The sequence below is a fragment of the Kogia breviceps genome, chromosome 2 (assembly GCF_026419965.1).
Source record: "Kogia breviceps isolate mKogBre1 chromosome 2, mKogBre1 haplotype 1, whole genome shotgun sequence".
Taxonomy (NCBI): domain Eukaryota; kingdom Metazoa; phylum Chordata; class Mammalia; order Artiodactyla; family Physeteridae; genus Kogia; species Kogia breviceps.
Window position 1 is genome coordinate 170702669 of NC_081311.1, and position 19470 is coordinate 170722138.

The window sequence follows — 19470 nt, forward strand, 5'->3', positions numbered from 1 at the left end:
GCACGCGCACACGTGTGTGTGTGTGTGCGCGTGTGTGTATGCATCTGTGTCCATGTTTTCCTGTGTTGTGCTGTATTGTATAGTGGACTGGAGAAGCAGGACTCCTAAGTTAAATAGGGGTGAGTCAAGCCTCAGTCATGCCCTTTGGAAAGAACTTTAAAATAAGTGCCAGTGAGCTCTCCAGATTGTTAAATGAGGGATTGAAAGGTCATAGTAATAATGTTGGCAAACTGAAAGAAAACGCACATGTTATCTCATAAACGAAGAGACGGAGGCCTGGAGAGGTTCCATGACCTGCCCAAAGCCACACGACTAGTTAGTGGTAATAGACCCAACCTACAGCCTAATTCTCATGGCTCTTAATTAGTGCTCATTTCCTATGCCACACCACCAAAGGTAGCCTGTAAACAAAGCAAAACTGTGAAGGCATTCAGAATATACTTTCTGTGTCCTTAGAGCATTTATCACCATTTATTAAAATTATTTGTTGACGTGTTTCCTCCAGTAAATTATGAGCTCCTTAAAATAAAAAAAAAAAAATATGTATTTATTTATTTATTTGCTTCCCCTGTGCCTAGACCCAGTGCCTTACACATCGTGGTCACTAAATACCTCTGGGAGAAAATTCATATTTATTTTGAATTTGTCCTGACCATTCTTACATGAAGCTACGAAGTGGCCACAGTGGGAAGATATATCAGTTAGGGTCCAGCCAGGGAAACAGAAACTACTCCCCATCTTTACAGGGGATGTATAGTATAGGAAATTAGATGCATAGCATGGAAGAACTAGGAAGACAAACGGGATGGTGAGGTAATGATCAGAGACTATTAATGGAGGGAAATTGGGAGGAGGTGGTACTAAAAGAAGTGTTTAATGGGAACTAGTATCATGGAGGGAATGGTTGTGCTGTAGGATCTGGGGTCTTTGTGGACATGGATCCAAAGCTGGAGGCCCCAGAGACAGAGGAGAAAGACCCATGTCCCCTCCTACCACCACTGTCTTGTCAGTAAATGGAGAAGGAAAGAGAACGAGGTGTCTGGGAGCCTGACCCACTCCTCTGGTGTGCTCGGGGCATCTCTTCCACTAACACATGGAGGTCCTTCAAGAGGATCCACTTCCCTTCGCGCTAATTCAGTATGCACCGAGTAGCCCTCAAACCTGAAGCCTAATTCTATTTGCCATGTTGTTATTTCAACCAAAGTGTGAAAAACTTTTTTAAAAAAAAAATAACTGGTCAACTGATCCACAAGTAGAGGGGGAAAAACATCAGTGAAAACGACTAAAATTTGTTAGTTTGTAAATTAAGAATGAAGAGGATATGGGGAGGGGGAAGGGTAAGCTGTGACAAAGTGAGAGAGTGGCAGGGATATATACACACTACCAAATGTAAAATAGCTAGCTAGTGGGAAGCAGCCACATAGCACAGGGAGATCAGCTCAGTGCTTTGTGATTGCCTAAAGGGGTGGAATAGGGAGGGTGGGAGGGAGATGCAAGAGGGAGGAGATATGGGGATATATGTATATGTACAGCTGATTCACTTTGTTATACAGCAGAAACTAACAGACCATTGTAAAGCAATTATACTCCAATAAAGATGTTAAAAAAAAAAATGAAGGACCTAAAACTTTTTGACAAATAAAGCATATATTTCAGCACAACCATGGAGTATCAGTGAGAGAGGGTGGGCCAGGGCAGCCTCCCAGCAAGGGTCTTGAGTTGCTTGGAATATTTTACAAGTTCCACATGAGGGTCATCTTTTACATCTAGGTGTTTCTCTCCTCTTTCCTTTGGAAAAAGATAGAAATAAATTCTAGCCCAGAGAAAGAAAGATATCGTGGCCTAGGATTAGGAAAAAGATAAAGAAATAAAAGGAGGGAGATCTAAAACTTCTTCTTGCTGAGACCCTCCCTCCCACTGTCTCCGGCAATGCTGGCCTCATCCCTGAGAATGAACTTCCAGAGAAGCCCAGAAAGAACTCCCTTTAGCCTTGACTCTCAGATATGTGCACAGTTAAAATTGTTGATCTCAGTGGTTGCAGCAGAAACTGACAGATATTGACATTTAGATAAAATGCTGCAGGCCAGGTAAAATTGAGATTAAACCAGAGCAGCTCTGAGGTCCAAAGGTGCCCCTGCTCCCCAAGTCTGGCTGGCAAACACACGGCATCAATAAGTATTAGATATTATCAAGGAATTATTGCTAGGGTTCTTAGGTATGATGCTGGTAGTGTGGTTAGAAGGAGATTGGGCATCATGCATAAGTATGTAGGGGTGAAGCTTTAATCATGTTTGCAATTTATTTTCAAATCATTCAGCAAAAAATATTATAGATGTAATACATGTATGCATAGCTATATACCTATAAACATAGATGGTTAAATGACACAAATATGGAAAAAAGGTTAACTATTAAACCTAGGTGGTGAGTATAAGGATGTTCTGTATTTTCAAAGCTTTTATGTTTGAAAACTTTCACAATAAAACTCAGGGAAAAATCATTGCGGTCCATTTGGCAATTATAGTTCCTATCACCAACTATTAACATGGAATTACTTTATTATAAAAATCTGTATCGCCTGAGTTTGGCAAATTTGAACCAATTAACTAGAGTCTAAGTGAGATAAAGAATGGACTTTCTAAACCTGGTAAGCTTGAGTGATTAAACCCTTGTCTAGATAGAGTTCACCATGATGAAGCAAGAATTAAGACCCTCCAAACTGCTGTGACATTCCAACTACTCTAATATAAATGTCTGTGGTACTGACTTTGACTTAGGGCACTATTCTCAGCCGTTCATTCATTCATTCGGCGTTGAAGCACCTGCTACGGCCCTAAGGTTGGGGAATAGGCACAGTCTGCTCTCCAGGAGCTCCTAGACCACAGAGGAGATGAACATGGGAATGAAGTGGGCAGTGAAGTATGACAGGTGCAATGATTCAAGGGGTCACAAGGATAAGAGTGGGGACAAAGGAAGGAGCAGGCGTTTCAACTAGACATCAATGCAGGACCAGCAGGATGGGATTCAAAAAGGAAGCATATCAGTCAGAGAGGTTAATGAGGGATGATTTACAAAAGTGTGGCTGAGTTAGGGAAAACCAGCAATGGATGGTGAAGCCACCAACTGTGGCGACCCATTCCCTGCCCTCAGTGTGAAAGGAACAAGAGCTAGGGGCACTACGAGAACTCAGAGAAAGCAGTCGTGACTTTCGTTTGAAGGATCCTATCAACCTGCAGTGACTCAAGAGAGAGGATGCCAGGGGAGGAAATACCCTGGTCCTGTCCTCCCGTCCAGCTCTCGTCTTCCACCAAGACCTCCCACTGGCTCAGCCCAAGTGGAAGCCAGGAGAACAGAAAGCTTGGTCGATGCAGTTCCTAAAGTTCAGCCCCCAGAGGCAGAGGGCAGGGTAGAGAAGGTCAGGGCCAACGGTGTTATTCAGCAAAATGGATAATGCTGGAGGGGGCATTAAACAGGAGTAGGAGGAGTGGGGGCCAGGGGGGAAGGTAGAGACGTGTCCACTATGGGAGAGTGAAGGACATGTTATACAGCAGGGACGGCATGAGCCAAGGCAGAAGTTAGCCTCACATGCTCAGGAATTGCAGGCGTCTCAAAGTGACCTTTGAATTGCTTCACCAATGGAAGAAGGGAATTCGTGGTAGCCATCTCCCTCTCTCATGGACACTCCCTTAGGATCAATCTTTTACCATTTTGGCATTTTTAGATATGCAAAATAGATGAGCTCTAAATTCCTTGAGAATTGGTCCATATGGATCTTAGAAACCTTCACAATAACTCCACAGTTAAGAGTCTTCCAACTATAAGAGATACATACTTAGCTTAATTAGCATAAGCAAAAGGAATTACTAACTGAGACTTTCAAGAGGTGGCATGAGTTTTCAACAAAGCCCTATCCAGGCATTGAAATAATGTCGCCATGCCTTGTTTCTCCCTCTTCATCTAGTAACTTTACTTTTTCATCTGTTGGCTTCAGTCTCCAGCTGATCTTCTCTAGTTGGTGGCAAAGATGGCCACAGAAGTTCCAGGGATATTTTGTCTTTACAACCAGCGAGCCAGGAAAAAAAAAGAGCAGCTTCTTTCTCATTCAACTTTCCTATCAGTCCCTCAGTGTAGATTTACATCAACCCTGATTGTGTTAAATGCCCACCTCACCCAAACCTAGTATCCAAGGAGGAAGAAATCTTTGTCATCCAAGATCGTGTGATGATTATGTGAGGGAAGATGGCAGAGGAGGGGTTGTAATTAGGCCTGAGCAATTCATAAATGGCCAGAATGATGAGACTAAAATATAGATGGATGTTACTGCAATCCACATGCTGTGGATACACCTTTTCTGCTTCTATTCTCCATTTTCCTCATTCATTCATGCAGCGTTTTTGAAGATTCACTTTACATCAGGTGCTGTAAGAAGACTAACACACCAGTGAACCATAAAGCCCAGTTGTATCTTACAACCCCTTTCTTATTTTTGCAGTTGTTATTGTTTGCCATGATTCATATACCCCTCCAAAAATAATGCAAAGGCTATTATAATTCTACAGTTTATTTTCCTACATATACATTCATTCAGCCAGTAATTTATTGAACAATTAAAATGTGCTAGATAAAACAGTGAATATGAACATAAAATTTTAAATGTTTGGGTGCTTTTATTTGCTAAAATCTAAATTAAGAACTCTTCAAACAGTGAATAACATTACAACCATTTAAAATAAGTTTTCATGTCTACAGCTCTCTGTTGATACTGGTGTTATTGCTGAAGAAATAATACAATTTTTTTTACCATAAGGAAAGAAAAGAAAGTGATCTTTATGTCCCTTTTTTAGTGATTTTTTAAAATATTCTCAGTCTATTATAAAATATTTAGTAGATTATTTTAAGTCTTGAATAATCATGCTGTACCTTTACCACAGTAATGAGAAGATTTTAACAGAAGGTTATTTTCATAAGTATGAATTACATATTTTGTTTATGAGCTACAGTATTTGAATTTGAATGTCTTAATAAATTTTTTTAATTTATAGAAAAGATTTACTCTGTTGACCTTTTTAATACTCTGTTTTCTCATTGGCTATCTATCCTAAATTTTTCTTCCATGTTAGTAGAAATTGTTTCAGGGAAAGGAAGAGTGGAAGTGCCAGCCAGTCAGAAACCAGCATATTAAAAAGGTCAACATCGTACAGTTTTCTTCTATAATTCATAAAAATATTAAATATCCAGTATTTCACCCTAGGCCCAAGATTGTAATAAAAGCAGAAAATGGCAAAATATTAATTCATCTTCATGACAAATAGTGTAATGTGAAAGGAAATATACAAGCTACAAATATTTGGTTACCATTTAAAAAATATCTTCCATCCTTTACAATGTAATGAGAGTAAATTTATACTTCCTCAAGTTGAGCCCTTTCACTAAATACCTACTGCCTTTTAAATTAATAGGACTCCTTTGGGACTATACTGAAATTAGACTTAATCCCCAAGAGAGCTACTAGTACCACTAGTAGCTAATAAAAGACATTCATTATTTTTAAAAAATAAGTAGAAGTTTTATTTTGGCTAATTGTCCACTTTTGCTGTTATTAAGTTATTTGAATGACTAATTATAATTTTCTCACCATTTTAGATGGTTATTTCATTTCTCCCTTTATATCAACATAATTCCCAAATAAAGTAGTATTTCTTCATGATTAATTCTATCATATGACAGAAGTTGCATCATATAACTAAGAAGAACAGAAATAAGGCCTTGTATATTCAGAGTCTGAAAGAACTCAGTCAATCAATTCAAATCAGACAGTAAGCCTCATAGGCATTCAACACAGTTTTGTATTTGTCTTTTCGTTTGTGTGTATGTGAGGTGAGAGGGAGGAAAACCAGAGACCTAGCAGGACTCAGAATCCAGCTCAAATCATTTATGTAAAGCACTGATGGCAGAGTTGTGAACAGGAGTGAGGGAACCCGCAAGGTGGATGCAGCCAGAGACTAGCAACAGCAGAATTTCATTAATGCCTCTAGGAAGAAAGGCAAGGGAAGGAAATGCTGGCAGACCCCCGTAAGATCTGGAGCTCTGGATGAGGAGCTGGCATCAGAAGCCATAGCATGGAAGGCTGAAGCCCCTGGACAAACAATGAAGAAGAGCAGGGAGGAGAGAGGAGGGAGGAAATACCTGGACCTGTCTCCTCCCCCATCCTACTGACCAAACCCAAACTAATGCCAGCTGTCAAGGAAGCCTGGGTGAGGGAGGCACCAGGGCCAGGCTCTCTGGCTCAGAACAGGTGAAGGATAGGCAGAGGAGCAAACGAACAATAAGCAACAGAGATGTTAAAGGGGGACTCAAGGAGACCTTACTGAAGGCAGCGTTTGAGGTCTCCTAATATTGTGAAAAGGAGCACAGTGGAAGGAGCTGAGAATGGCTGGACAAGAACATGGAGATGAATGGAGAGAATGAAGGAAAAAGTAATCAAATATATAGCTCTCTGGGTCGGGCTAGAATGTGGGTGATGCTCTCCCTTTTAGAGTATTATTTGAAAAGCTGCCTTAAATTATGTTAAAAAATAAATAAATCTGCCAAACAACTGTATAGAATATTCCTGGCACATTCATTTTGAAACAGGAGATGATGCTGAGAGATTGTGAACTTCCATCTTTGGTAGTTTTTTCTTTTACGAGAGCTTCGGGCATTAAAAAAAAAAATCCCCTATAAAACCTGCCATTCCAAGTTCTTTTGGTATTCAACTTGCTCTCGATAGAGTGAATACAACTAGGGTGTTGAGTGACTTGTTACCAAGAGTATCATCGCTGCTTGCCTTTTTACCATAGCTTATGTACTACTAACAAATATCATCTTGCGATGCTAAAGAGTGTCTTTCACCCACTGGATCCCAGAGTGCTTTATGAACTACGAATGCAGGAGTAGCTAAAATAGAGCTCTCTCTGGGGTGGAATAAGACAGCTGTTAGCCTTGCAGAAATGTTGCACAACAGCCTGAATGCAAACCAGGGAAGGGTTCTCAATCTAATTGGAACTGAAAGAAGAATTTTAGTTGATGGACTAATTGCTGAGGCTGGCATTTATTCAAAAAACCAGGGCTTATTCTTTTCTGGTAGTGAGCAAGATTCTTCACTTAGTTCCATTTAATAGATCCTGTTGCTTCCATTTAAGAGATGAGGAAACTGAAGTTCAGGGCCACAAACTGTGCCCAAGAGAACTGGGTTGTGATGCATGCCTTTTGAGTTTCCGGTTGCTATTTATCTTTTGAGTCACATGGCAAACAAGAGCATCAGCAGGGAAACAATGACTTGGTACCAACGTGAGAGAAACAGTACACCCAAGGTGTGCATGTTTTTGCAGAAATTGGGCTGCTCTGGGAAGGTCACCATGTGATCCTGGTTCAACTTGACCCTACAAAGTTTATGAACTCAGGCAAGTTCCAAGAGCCAGAGGTGGTATGAATGCAAAACACTCTTCTGCCTTTAAGAAACAGCAGATTGTGAGTCAATGAAACTTTAAACTGATTAGTTTGCAGTGGGCTCCTCTTTCCTCACACTTCTTTCATGCCAGAATGTCACATTAATTGGTTCTTAATTGAACAATGTGCATCCAATTTTCAAAACCCAGCAGAGTATAAAACAGGAAGTCAGACGCTCTTTGGAATAGAAAGTCATATGGGTAAAGATACAGTTCATAAGGATTAAACTCTCACAGAGGTTGGAAGCCGTCATGCAAGCATTCTTCTACTCAGCACTGTAAGGTATAGTCCTTCAGGTTGTTGATTTTCACATGGAAAGCATTTTAATGCTACTTGTCTGCAGGAGACCATCATCTTGTACTTGAGCTATATGATGATGCCAGAAACTTTATCAGCTACTTGATTTCTGGAAAACCAAGATCTCTAAACGTAGCTGTGTGTTGTATATGGTTAATTATCCATTTCCTCTGTAAACAAATAAGTTGCTCTTAATATGTGTATGTAAAATAAGCCATCATTGGATGGTAGCTAGTTAAGTCCTAGACGTGAGAGTTTCTTATTTACAGTGGAATTTGGGCCATAAGGTCTACTTTCCACCTGTTTAAATTAAAAACCTGTTTGTTCATGTTCTCTCTTTGGAAATCTTTCATGTACAGGCAAGTTTATTTTTCTCTTCTGAAGAAATATTATTTTTAAACAGTATCTGTGTTCTGAATTCACATGGTGTGAAAAGTCAGAGACAGAAGGAAAGTTGGCTTCTTGCAACAAATAAACCTTTGAAAAAAACTTGTCAAGTTGCTGTGCTATTTTTTTTCCCCAATATGGCTGTGCCTGGGGAAAGAAAATGAAGCAGAGTTCTTTAGCTCAGGATACTTAAGAATTAGATATTTGTTTGTTTTCAGTCACATCTGTATCACACTTACTCATCTTACAAGTGAGAGAAGGGTTTTTCTAATTGCATGCTCAAACATGGATCATTCCTCAAAGTTGGGGTATTTCTGCCTCTTGCATCAGAAGTAGAAATTACATTCTTTCTCCACCTTGCATCATAAAATATGGTCTTATATTGGGCTTCACTGGTGGCAGAGTGGTTAAGAATCCGTTTGCCAATGCAGGGGACAACAGTTCAAGCCCTGGTCCAGGAAGATCCCACATGCCACGGAGCAACTAAGCCCGTGAGCCACAACTACTGAGCCCACGTGCCACAACTACTGAAGCTCGTGTGCCTAGAGCACATGCTCTGCAACAAGAGAAGCCACTGCAATAAGAAGACCATGCACCACAAAGAAGAGTAGCCCCCACACACCACAGCTAGAGAAAGACTGCGCAGCTATGAATACCCAGCACAACCAAAAATAAATAAATAAAATAAATTTATTTTTAAAATGCCAATATTTATTATGCTAATATTATGCTAATGTTATTATAATATATTATTATATTAGCTAAATATGCCAATATAATATATAACAATTAATTGCTAACTAATTGTTATATATTATAACAATTAGTTAGCAACTGATAGAGACTTTGCTTCTTTCAGGAATGCACTGGTCCCGTGGTTATAATAAAGGTAGATAGAAAAGGGAAGAAATAGCCCATGAGTCAATGCCATTTTAACTACAATCTCTCTGATTTTATTGTGTGTTATGATGACATGTTGGATTAGGGGGCAGTTAGATTATGATTTTAAAAAGAAAAAACACTGTAATCACCAACAAATCAAATACTACTTGATTTGTTGCTATTGCCTCTCATTAATGAAGAATCCTTGTAGACTTGCATCCTTTAAAAACAGAGTCTGAAATAAAGGTTAACCAAAGAAACACACGGTGATCTCAGTGAGTTAATGCTGAGCATCTCCAGCTGTGGAAGACCTCTGACTCTCCATCCTTGTGGCAATTTACTATGCTGATACCCTGATCACACATCTTCAAGTTAATTAGTCTCATTCGCTCAACACCCATTCTTTCTACTCTAACAAGACTTCCTTAAACTTCCCTGGGACCAAATCTGGCATCAGAAAAGCAAGCATAGCAGCAATGCTGCCACAAGAGATAAATGTTTCACTGGGTACAAACTCAATAATAAGTGCAACATGTGACAAAGAAGAATGCTTTGGTAGCCCTTTTCAATCTCTCTAAGAAATTGACACTGTAGACTACAGGAGCAAAGCCCAGGTAATGACAGCTACAAAAAGCTTTTGTAAGCAAAGTAATCAGGCCCATGTCAGCCGGTCTCTCCTCTCATGATCTCTTGCCTGAACAATTGGTAAAATGTGATCAATGAGGTATTTTTCAACCTCTATGGCAAATCATCAATCAGTGTAAGGTGATGCTCAAGAGCAATGACCTAACAACAACAAAGTAGGAAAATGGCCCCTAGATTGAGGAGAGAGTTGCAAATGGTAGATTACAACTTTCAGAACTCTGTTGTCACCAATTGCTTACCCAGCAGAATTCAGTCACTATTTTATGCAAGCAGCTATGCTCAGCTGATTTCTACTCTATGTAGGTGCTTATGGCACCTGTATCTCTGCAGCTTCTGGAAAGATTCCTCCTTGGGTGACTTCTCCTCCTCAATCCCCTCCAACTGCTCCACTTATAAAATAGAGGTAAATGGTTACAGGTAGAAGTCATTGTTGTTCAAGCCAATGATCCTCTCAATCCATCCATTAATTTAGAAATCTTTCACTTTCAATATATACAATGACAAGGTTCTGTGTCAGCTTTTGTGAGAGACTGTCACTGTGAGTGTCCCTGATGAACACGAGGAGTTTGCTACTAGAGGGGGGCATCACACACATGTCACTGCTTTAGAGGATGATGAGTTCCATAATATCAGTATTAAAGTGTGAAGGTGATTCAAGGAGGTGTGAAGCACTTGTGGCAGAAATTAAAAGGAATTAAGAGGAAAGGCTCCTTGGAGGCGGTGGCATTTGAGCTAGGTCTCAAAGATGTGTAGAACGTTAATCTGTAGAGATGTAAAGTAAACAATGCAAATGAAAAATATCGTGGCAGAGAGGCTTCTTGCTAAGATGTTTTAGCCTGAGGGAGAGTGGGCTGGGCGTGCACTTGGAAGGTTATTAACAATGGATTTCTTGCTTTAACATTTACTAAATGCTTATATAATAGTCCCCTGTTATTCCTGGGGTATATTTTTCAAGACCCTCTGCCCCAGTGGATGCCTGATACCGTAGATACTATCAAACCCTGTATAACTATGTTTTTTCCTAACATACATACCTTTGGTGAAGTTTAACTTCTGAATTAGGTACAGTAAGAAATTAACAACAATAACTAATAATAAAATAGAATTATTGTAATGACATACTGTAGTAAAAGTTATGTGAACGTGGTCTCTCTTGCACACAAAGGAAATATCTTATTGTACAAATTTAACGCTTTTTCCGTCTTAACTAAGCACTTATTCTGCATTGCGGCCAAAACTTTTGCAGTTTGAGGTGCAACCGCAAAACTGGCACAAATTTCTTTTTTTCTTTTTCACGACGTCAAGGATAGAAGATTCTTTCTTACTGTAGCTCTTAGCAACCTCAGCGTACAGTCTTTTATCTTTGCTTACTGGATCGAGAATTTCCACCTTTGCACTTAAAGGAAGCACTTTATGGCTTCTCTTTGGCAATAACTGATTTGCCAGCATCCTGCTCTTGATCTTTGGGGCCATTATTAAATAAAATCAGGGTTCTTTGCGCGATACTATGACAGTAACCAAATCAGCTACTAAGTGACCAGCGGGCAGGATGCTCTGGACAAAGGGATGGTTCACATCCGTGGCAGGATGGAGCAGGGCAGTGAAGGTCTTCACCAGGCTACTCAGAGCAGTGTGAAATTTAAACTTGAGTTGTTTATTACTGGAATTTTAAATTTAATATTTTCAGACTGCAGTTGCCAGTGGGTAAATGAAATTGTGGAAAGAAAAACCACAGGAGGCTGTGCACCCTCCATAAGGAGGGTGGGGACTGCTATATCCACTCAACCTTAGAGGGGCTATGTGGTGTAGAGGTAGAGATGGAGATTCAAAGCCACAGTGCCTGGGTTCATAGTCCCACTCTGCCACTTATCAGCTATATGACCTTGGCTGAATTATTTCTGTTCCCTCAGCTGTACAATGGGGATAATTATAGTACCTACCCCATAGGTTGATACAGGGATTCAATGAATTACTTCACTAGAAACACCTAGAACAAGGCCTAGAACACAGTGAATGTTCAATAAATATTCATTTTCTCTTCTAATTCTCACACAACTCTGTGAGGGTAAGTGCTACATGGCAGATGAGGAAACTGTATTATTCAAAAACCACCCAAAGGCCTGGCAGAGTTGACGGTCACATCACGTCCTCTGTCTCTCAAACATGTCTCAATACACCCCAGCAAGCCCCAAGTGAGAGAACTCTTTTTTCTTCTTTATTAAAGTATAGCTGATTTACAATGTTGCAATAATTTCTGCTGTACGGCAAAGTGATTCAGTTATACATATATACACACTCTTTTTCATATCCGTTTCCATTATGGTTTATCACAGGATATGGAATATAGTTTCCTGTGTTTCACAGGAGGACCTTGTCGTTTATCCATCCTCTATGTAATCGTTTGCATCTGCTAATCCCACACTCCCAATCTCTTAAACACACCGTACAACAACTCCACACTTCACACGCCGTGCAGTTGTCCTCAGCCAAGAGTGGTTTTGCATAGACACTCCCAGGGGACATTTGGCGGTATCTGGAGATACTTTCGGTTGTCACAATTGGGGGGGTTGCTAGCGGCATCTAGCGGGGTAGGGGCCGATGCTAAATGTCTTACACTGCACAGGATAGTCCCACGACAAAACATTTCCCAGCCCCAAATTTCAGTAGTGCCCACGTTGAGGAACCCTGACCTAGAGCTATCTCTTGGAGGCAGGCTCATATTTAAATGTTTCAACAAGACTCCCTCTTACATACACTATACTTTGCTGAAAACCATCAAAGCAAAGGGCAAGTGGTGGAGCCAGTGAAAAATCTGAGCCAGTGAAAGATCTAAGTGTTGATGGAATTGTGAGGGGTGTTCCTCTTGAATAGAATGCCAATGTTCGTGTGGGAAGAAACGCATACCTAGCAGTATGGGGAAAAAAGAGCGAATCACTTGAAACCATGATCTACTAAAACAAATCCTAAAAAGCAGTTCAGTCCATGCCTTCTGCCTGCTGCCCGCAGTGTTTGAAATCTCCAGCTTCACACACACACACACATACCCACAAAAATGTTATTTATTTCCATCCACAGCTCAAGGCTACCTCAACTGTCAAAAGTTCTGGAGAAAAATTTGTCTCCTTCTTCACAAAGTTAATCGTCATTCAACCTCCATTTACTCAATGAGTAAATATCACTCCTTCCATTGACTGTGCTGTGATTATACTTTTTTAAAGGCCATTAAATCAGGTGTAAAAGCCTCACTAATTTTCTACTATAAATAGGCTCAGAAGCACTAAATACTTCATTGCTTGAATTAGTCACTGTAGTTGACGCGCAGATGAAACTCTCTGGGAAGCCATGGTTTTATGCCTCCTGTCAGCCACTCTCATCTTCCCCCAGTCCTGGAAACAATAACTCAGTTTCCAAACACATTAAATGCATTGTAAATAGCACATGCCTCCACAGCACCACCTTGATGGACTGATCGACCTTGTTGCAGTGCCATAAATTTGAAGACATCTAATAAAAGCTGCCACATGCAGCCCAACATTTTTGTTCTAAGACATACCGGGCCGTTCAGCAAAGCAGCTCACCTTGCTCCTTCTTGCCCTGCCGTCGCTCCCATCTTTGCTTCTGGAGACACACCACTACTGTATCCTAATAACAAGAAGAGTTATAAAAATCACATTTGTGTAACACTTTCCAACATACAAAGCACATTTGTGAACATTTTCTTATTTGATCTTCATAACAATATTTTGAGCTTGGAGTAGCAGCTCGTAAAATGATCCCCACTTTGTAGATAATCGAGCACATGCTACTCTACCGACTCAAGTTATATAAAAACATCTTCCAGGGCCTCAGGGCAGGTAAGACAAGCGAGACCCACAGGAGATGTTCTCATGGTGCTGGGTCTTAGCTTGGGTTCCCCCAGAAGCAGAACCTAAGACATGGATTTGAGTTTAATTGGTTTGGGAGATGGTCCTAGGAAGTGCCAGGAAGGGAGTGGGGGAAATAAGACAGGCAGGCAGACAGTAAAGGGTGCTTTATGAGCACATTACCACTGTGGCTGCTCAGGTTCATTGCTGCCTGCCGGAGAGCTCTGTGGATAGTGTGGAGTGATCCTCCCTGAAGGTGGGGAAGCTGGTGTTTGAAGCTCCACCTCCCATCCAGTATCACCTGGAGGCTGTTCTTTGGAAGGCTTATGGGATTAACTCTCTGGCATTCTGTCCAGGCTGAGAAAATCCCCCCAGGGTTTTAGGTGCTTGCTAGAGATCATCAAACGAGCCAATGGAAGGCTGGGTGCACAAGGGGGAGTGCTTCTGTCCTCATAACCACCACTGTCAACTATGGTACCACAATGCCAAACCTACTCAGTGAAAATGTGGAGATGGACCTTAGCTCTCTTTTCTGTGCCATTGTGTCCCCGTCATCCTTGTGATTTGCATCTTTTAATTGTAATAGACTCTCTCCCCTGACTTCTGAGGCTTAGTACCTTCAGACATATTTCTCCCCCACTTACTGATGGGACATCTTCTCCCCTCTTAAAGCTTCTTCTCAGATTATGGATTTACTCGAAGGCATGTCTGATTGATAACTAAATAAATCTCCCTTCTTAGATAGCAAAGTAGATGAAAGTCTTAATCAACAGTAGTCCCCAAAGATAGATCTAGGCCTATATATTGTTTGGCTTGACCCACTCATGGCTTTAAAATTTTTAATTAGGGACCACATTTATTTTTAATTGAAAGACTTCACTTAAAAAGTGGAATTCTCTTCGGCTTTCCTGGTGGTGCAGTTGTTAAGAGTCCACCTGCCAATGCGGGGGCACGGGTTCGATCCCTGGTCCAGGAAGATCCCACATGCCACGGAGCAACTAAGCCCTGGCACCACAACTACTGAAGCCCGCGCGCCTTGAGCCCATGCTCCGCAACAAAGAGAAGCCACCGCAATGAGAAGCCAGCGCACCGCAAGGAAGGGTAGCCCCCGCTCGCCGCAGATAGAGAAAGCCCGCGCGCAGCAACAAAGACCCAACACAGCCAAAAAGAAATAAATACATTTACTTTTTTAAAAAACTGGAATTATCTTTTTCTCCTGAAACATCAGATGATCTGGCAACCCGACTCTTGAGAAGAATCTACTGGAGTGGGGTAGGGGCTGCCCATCTAGACTGGGCTCGCCTTCTCCAGCTAGCCGCAATCCTGCCACCCCTACGCTCAGCATCTTCAGTCATTCCTGCCACCTGCCTGCTTCTCCGGGCTTTTGAATTGATGTCACCTGACCTATAGCCCATTAGAGAAGCGGGAGAAGATTCTTAGAGGTTGTTGCTTTTGTTATCCTGTCAGCGTCCTCGAAATCACACTCTCCAGTGTGTGATGATTCTCAGCCCTTACCTAACCTTCTAGCTCTGTAAGACAATGAGGGTTTGTTGCAATTTTTGTATGAGGAATGACACAGACCGTTAGATAAACGTACATTTAATTTCCATTAGACTTGTTCTAGGTAGTGCTTGAACTTTAAATCCTATAAAGTAGAAGTAAATTTGTGTTTGAAATAGAAATTGCCAGAAGAAAGAACAAGGAAGACATTTAGATAATTTCCTCTGGACGTGCGAAGTCAGAGCAAGATCCATCTTTGCATTATCTGTAAGTTGGGAGCCACCTGTTCTTCAAGACTGTCTGACGGCTGGAATGCGAGGCCCTGAGTTCAATTAATTTACACGTGTGGGAGGAACAAGCTTTGTAGCAGCAGCAGTTAGATTATAATGGATTCCTGTATTGAAGTGCTCACATGTTTGAAAGGCTAATTACAATATAATTTTAGTTTTAAAATATTGCTTCACCAAGGGTGGGAATTGTATCATGTAGCATGAAGTGGTACCTTTTTTTTTTTTTTCAATCTTGGGATAAATATTGGTTTGGTTATGGTAATCTTTAATATCTGTTTTTTTCCCTTGCCTTTGTACTTCATGCATCTAACTCTTGGAATAGAAAAATATGTTCCATGGTTGTCAAATACCGAAAAGCTACACTGGAGTTTTTTGGACTTTTCTATTTTTTCTTTGCATGCAAAAAAAATCTTTTTAATTGAAGTATAGCTAATTTACAATGTTTAGTTTCAGGTGTACAGCAAAGTGATTCAGTTATACATATATACATATATTCTTTTTCAGATTCTTTTCCATTATAGGTTATTATAAGATATTGAATATAGTTCCCTGTGCTATATAGTAGTTCCTTGTTGTTTACTTATTTTATTTTATTTTTTATTTTTTTTAAACCCCACATTTATTTATTTATTTTTGTCTGTGTTGGGTCTTCATTTCTGTGCAAGGGCTTTCTCTAGTTGTGGCAAGTGGGCAACACTCTTCATCACGGTGCACGGGCCTCTTACTATCGCGGCCTCTCTTGTTGCGGAGCACAGGCTCCAGACCCGCAGGCTCAGTAGTTGCGGTGCACAGGCCTAGTTGCTCCGCGGCATGTGGGATCTTCCCAGACCAGGGCTCGTACCCGTGTCCCCTGCATTGGCAGGCAGATTCTCAACCACTGCGCCACCAGGGAAGCCCGTTTACTTATTTTATATATAGGAGTGCATATATGTTAATCCCAAACTGCTTAGAGATTGAGTAAACTAAATATCATGATTTTCTTTGCTATCTGAGACCTGTGATCTTATCAATGATACAATTTCAACATTTCTGCGGGGGAAGACTGAAGTAGCTGTCTAATGAGCTAATTCTGGAATTCATGCTACCGTTACCTGGTTATGGATGCATAAGTAGGGCACCAGTTGATTGTAATGGGAATCACATGATTTTTAGATTCAAAGGCTTAATTTAGGTTCTTGTGTTGGAAGCTCTATTTACTACATATTCCAAATGGAGATCAACACACATACTTTCTACCTGCATATCCTCCCATTGAAAATCATGGTCACTCAGTAAAATTTCAGTTTTACCAAATCAGAGAGAATTAACCTACAGAAAAGGACATGAATAGTGAGTAATTAGCACGTTGCTGGGAGGAGCTTCAGGCAGAAGAGGTGTTTTTCAAGCAGCACCTATTCAGAGCAGTCTTCAATGAGGCCAGGGCTAGTCGGGTAGCTGTGATTAGCAAAGGTTGACATCAGCATTAAAGCTACCCCCAGCTCAGCATCTCCATGTGGCTGTCCAGACAAACATTACAGTAGTCGGCTAAGTAACCTTGCAATGAAACAAGGCTCAATTTCCTCCCATTAAATTTTGCTGTATTTTATTTTTTTTTTAATCATTCTGCCTGAAGGAAGTACTAGAACTGAGGAGAAAGGCCTCATGTGCTCTGGAAGATGACAATCCCTTAGGCCTTTCACGTCACTCTCTTGTCTAGAGTCATACTTTCTCTGGCATGACCGGTCCCTAGCAATGAACTGGGATTCTGCCATCCAGCCCTTCGTTCAGGCAAATACACCAAACCCTGTTATCCTGGGAACAGAGAGGTGCCCATGGAAACCAAAACAACACAAAGTAGCCTTTTATATGATTATTCCAAGGCCAAGGGTGTTCCTGCATTTTGGGGGGGCCTGTGACAGAAGTCCAGTCCTGCACTGCTTCTTCTCTCCTCATCTCCAGTGTCTTCTGACTGGTAGAAAGTTGATGTCTTCCTAAACCATTTCAAGAGCTAGTGCCAGGCCTCCCTGGTGGCGCAGCGGCTGGGAGTCCGCCTGCCGGTGCGGGGAACACGGGTTCGTGCCCCGGTCTGGGAAGATCCCACATGCCGCAGAGCGGCTGGGCCCATGAGCCATGGCCGCTGAGCCTGCGTGTCTGGAGCCTGTGCTCCGCAACGGGAGAGGCCACAACAGTGAGAGGCCCGCGTACCACAAAAGGAAAAAAACAAACAAACTCTAGTGCCATAACTTTTGGTGGCAAATTTACCCTACTGCCTTACCCCAACTGAAACCTCTCCCAGTATTGTTTACATATCTTCAGTTCTAACTGGGGCTATGAGTCAGCATCTCACTGCTGATTCGCTCTTACCTTTTATATTTAATCATTGTAGTAAATCCAATTCTCTGATCCCTCCAGCTGCAGCTATTTAACCGCTGAAAGAGGAAAGGAAGAAAACTTCGCTACTTCTGCATACCCTGTTAGCGATATTAAGAGGGTCAGGAAGGATATGGAGTGAGGGAAATGCCAAGACCACATGCTCATAAGAATGCACCAAGACTTGTAAGGGTATGAGCACAGAGGAAGGAAAACAGCCCTTGTTGAGCACCAGCTGTGCACCAGACTCTCTGATCTGGTTCTACTCGGGCTGAACATTGTCGAGAATTGGCCACAGTTAAAGATGAGTCTGTGACCTTCAGAGGGAAGTAAGCCAGACGATCCAGAAAGAGACTGAACTCAGAACCGTGTGTACTAGAGTTTATAGCTGGTACTGTAGCTAGAAATTCTGGGGGAAGGAGCAAAGATGCTTGATTTACACAGGTGGAAGATATATGCAAGGCCATGAAGTGAGTGATAAAGCAAATAATGGCTAACTAAGTATTAGGTCTCTTTGGGATTTTATTAGACTTGCAGTGGTTGGGGGCACAGGAAGAAGAGAGAAAGGTGGCAAGTTTTTAAAAGGCTTCCTGGTTGTTATTCTGTCCCAGGCAGAAAGTATTAGCTATAAGGGCTGCTTAGTTAGGGGGTAATTGTTCCCTCAAGCTGTCTAAAATACAGTTTTCCAGTGGTGAGGACCCTGATGCTTGAGCCTTCTCAAATAACCTTCTTCAGTGCCTCAGGCTCTTGGGTTCCATGTACAAAAGACCCAGGCATTCCATAACGACCTCCTCAGGACCCTGAAATCTCCCCACCTAAGGATCCACCACTACAGGAAATGAGTGCTGGGCTCCTTCCTTGTGTCCTCTTTCTGGTTTTAGAATTGGGGAGCAGTTGTTTGACATAATTCCTTCTTCCTCTTCATCATTCCTAACTCCACTTTTATCCCACTTAGTCTACACCACCGGTGGCCACTAAGGTACTAAGATGCATTAATTACCTGTGAGCAAGGGCAGAGCCCTAGATAGGTGTTGTGCAAAAGCCCAGGTGCCCAAGGGAGGCTTTCCATACCTGTTTGCATGTTGGTACAACGGTATGCTCAACTTTTGACAACAATTTGTCAGTATGATCCTTACATTACATGGCTCGCGTGGAATCTCTTTTCCCCTGGGCTACACTCTGTCACCACCCAAAAAACTCCGAGTTGCTAGGTAATGTCCTCCAGCCCACAGAAACCAAGAGGGAGCTGTGGCTGGCCTCCACCTGGCACCGCTCTGAATTTGCAGTGAGCCAGGGGATTCAGGTCAAAAGATAAGAGCCTTAACTCCAGGTGCAAAGGTGTGGATTTTTGTCTGGGTGAGAAAGAAATGAGGTCAAAGAAGGTAGGAGATGTCTATCAGTTACATGTCACGGTGCCCTCTGGGACCCAGGCCTTCTCAGGAAACGCCTCCTCCTTCTCAAAGTCCTCTCAGGCCTCCTGCGACTGCTGTGTTCCCTGAGGATAGTGCAGGCCCTACAGTCACGTCAGAGAAAGGCACACATGCCTCTCAGTCGGTCTTTCCTCCTTCCTCTCCCCTCCCTTATCGTTGTAGCTTCCAAACCATTTCTCTTTCCTGCTTTAAAAACCCCTGCTCAGGTGAAACTCAAGACTTCTACTACCCACTTCAGCTGTTCAGCCATCACCACCTTTTCCACCACATTTATGAAGGACTTTAGCACTCAGCTCATTGCCTTTTTCTCATCCCAAGGCCTCATTCAACAGCCCAATC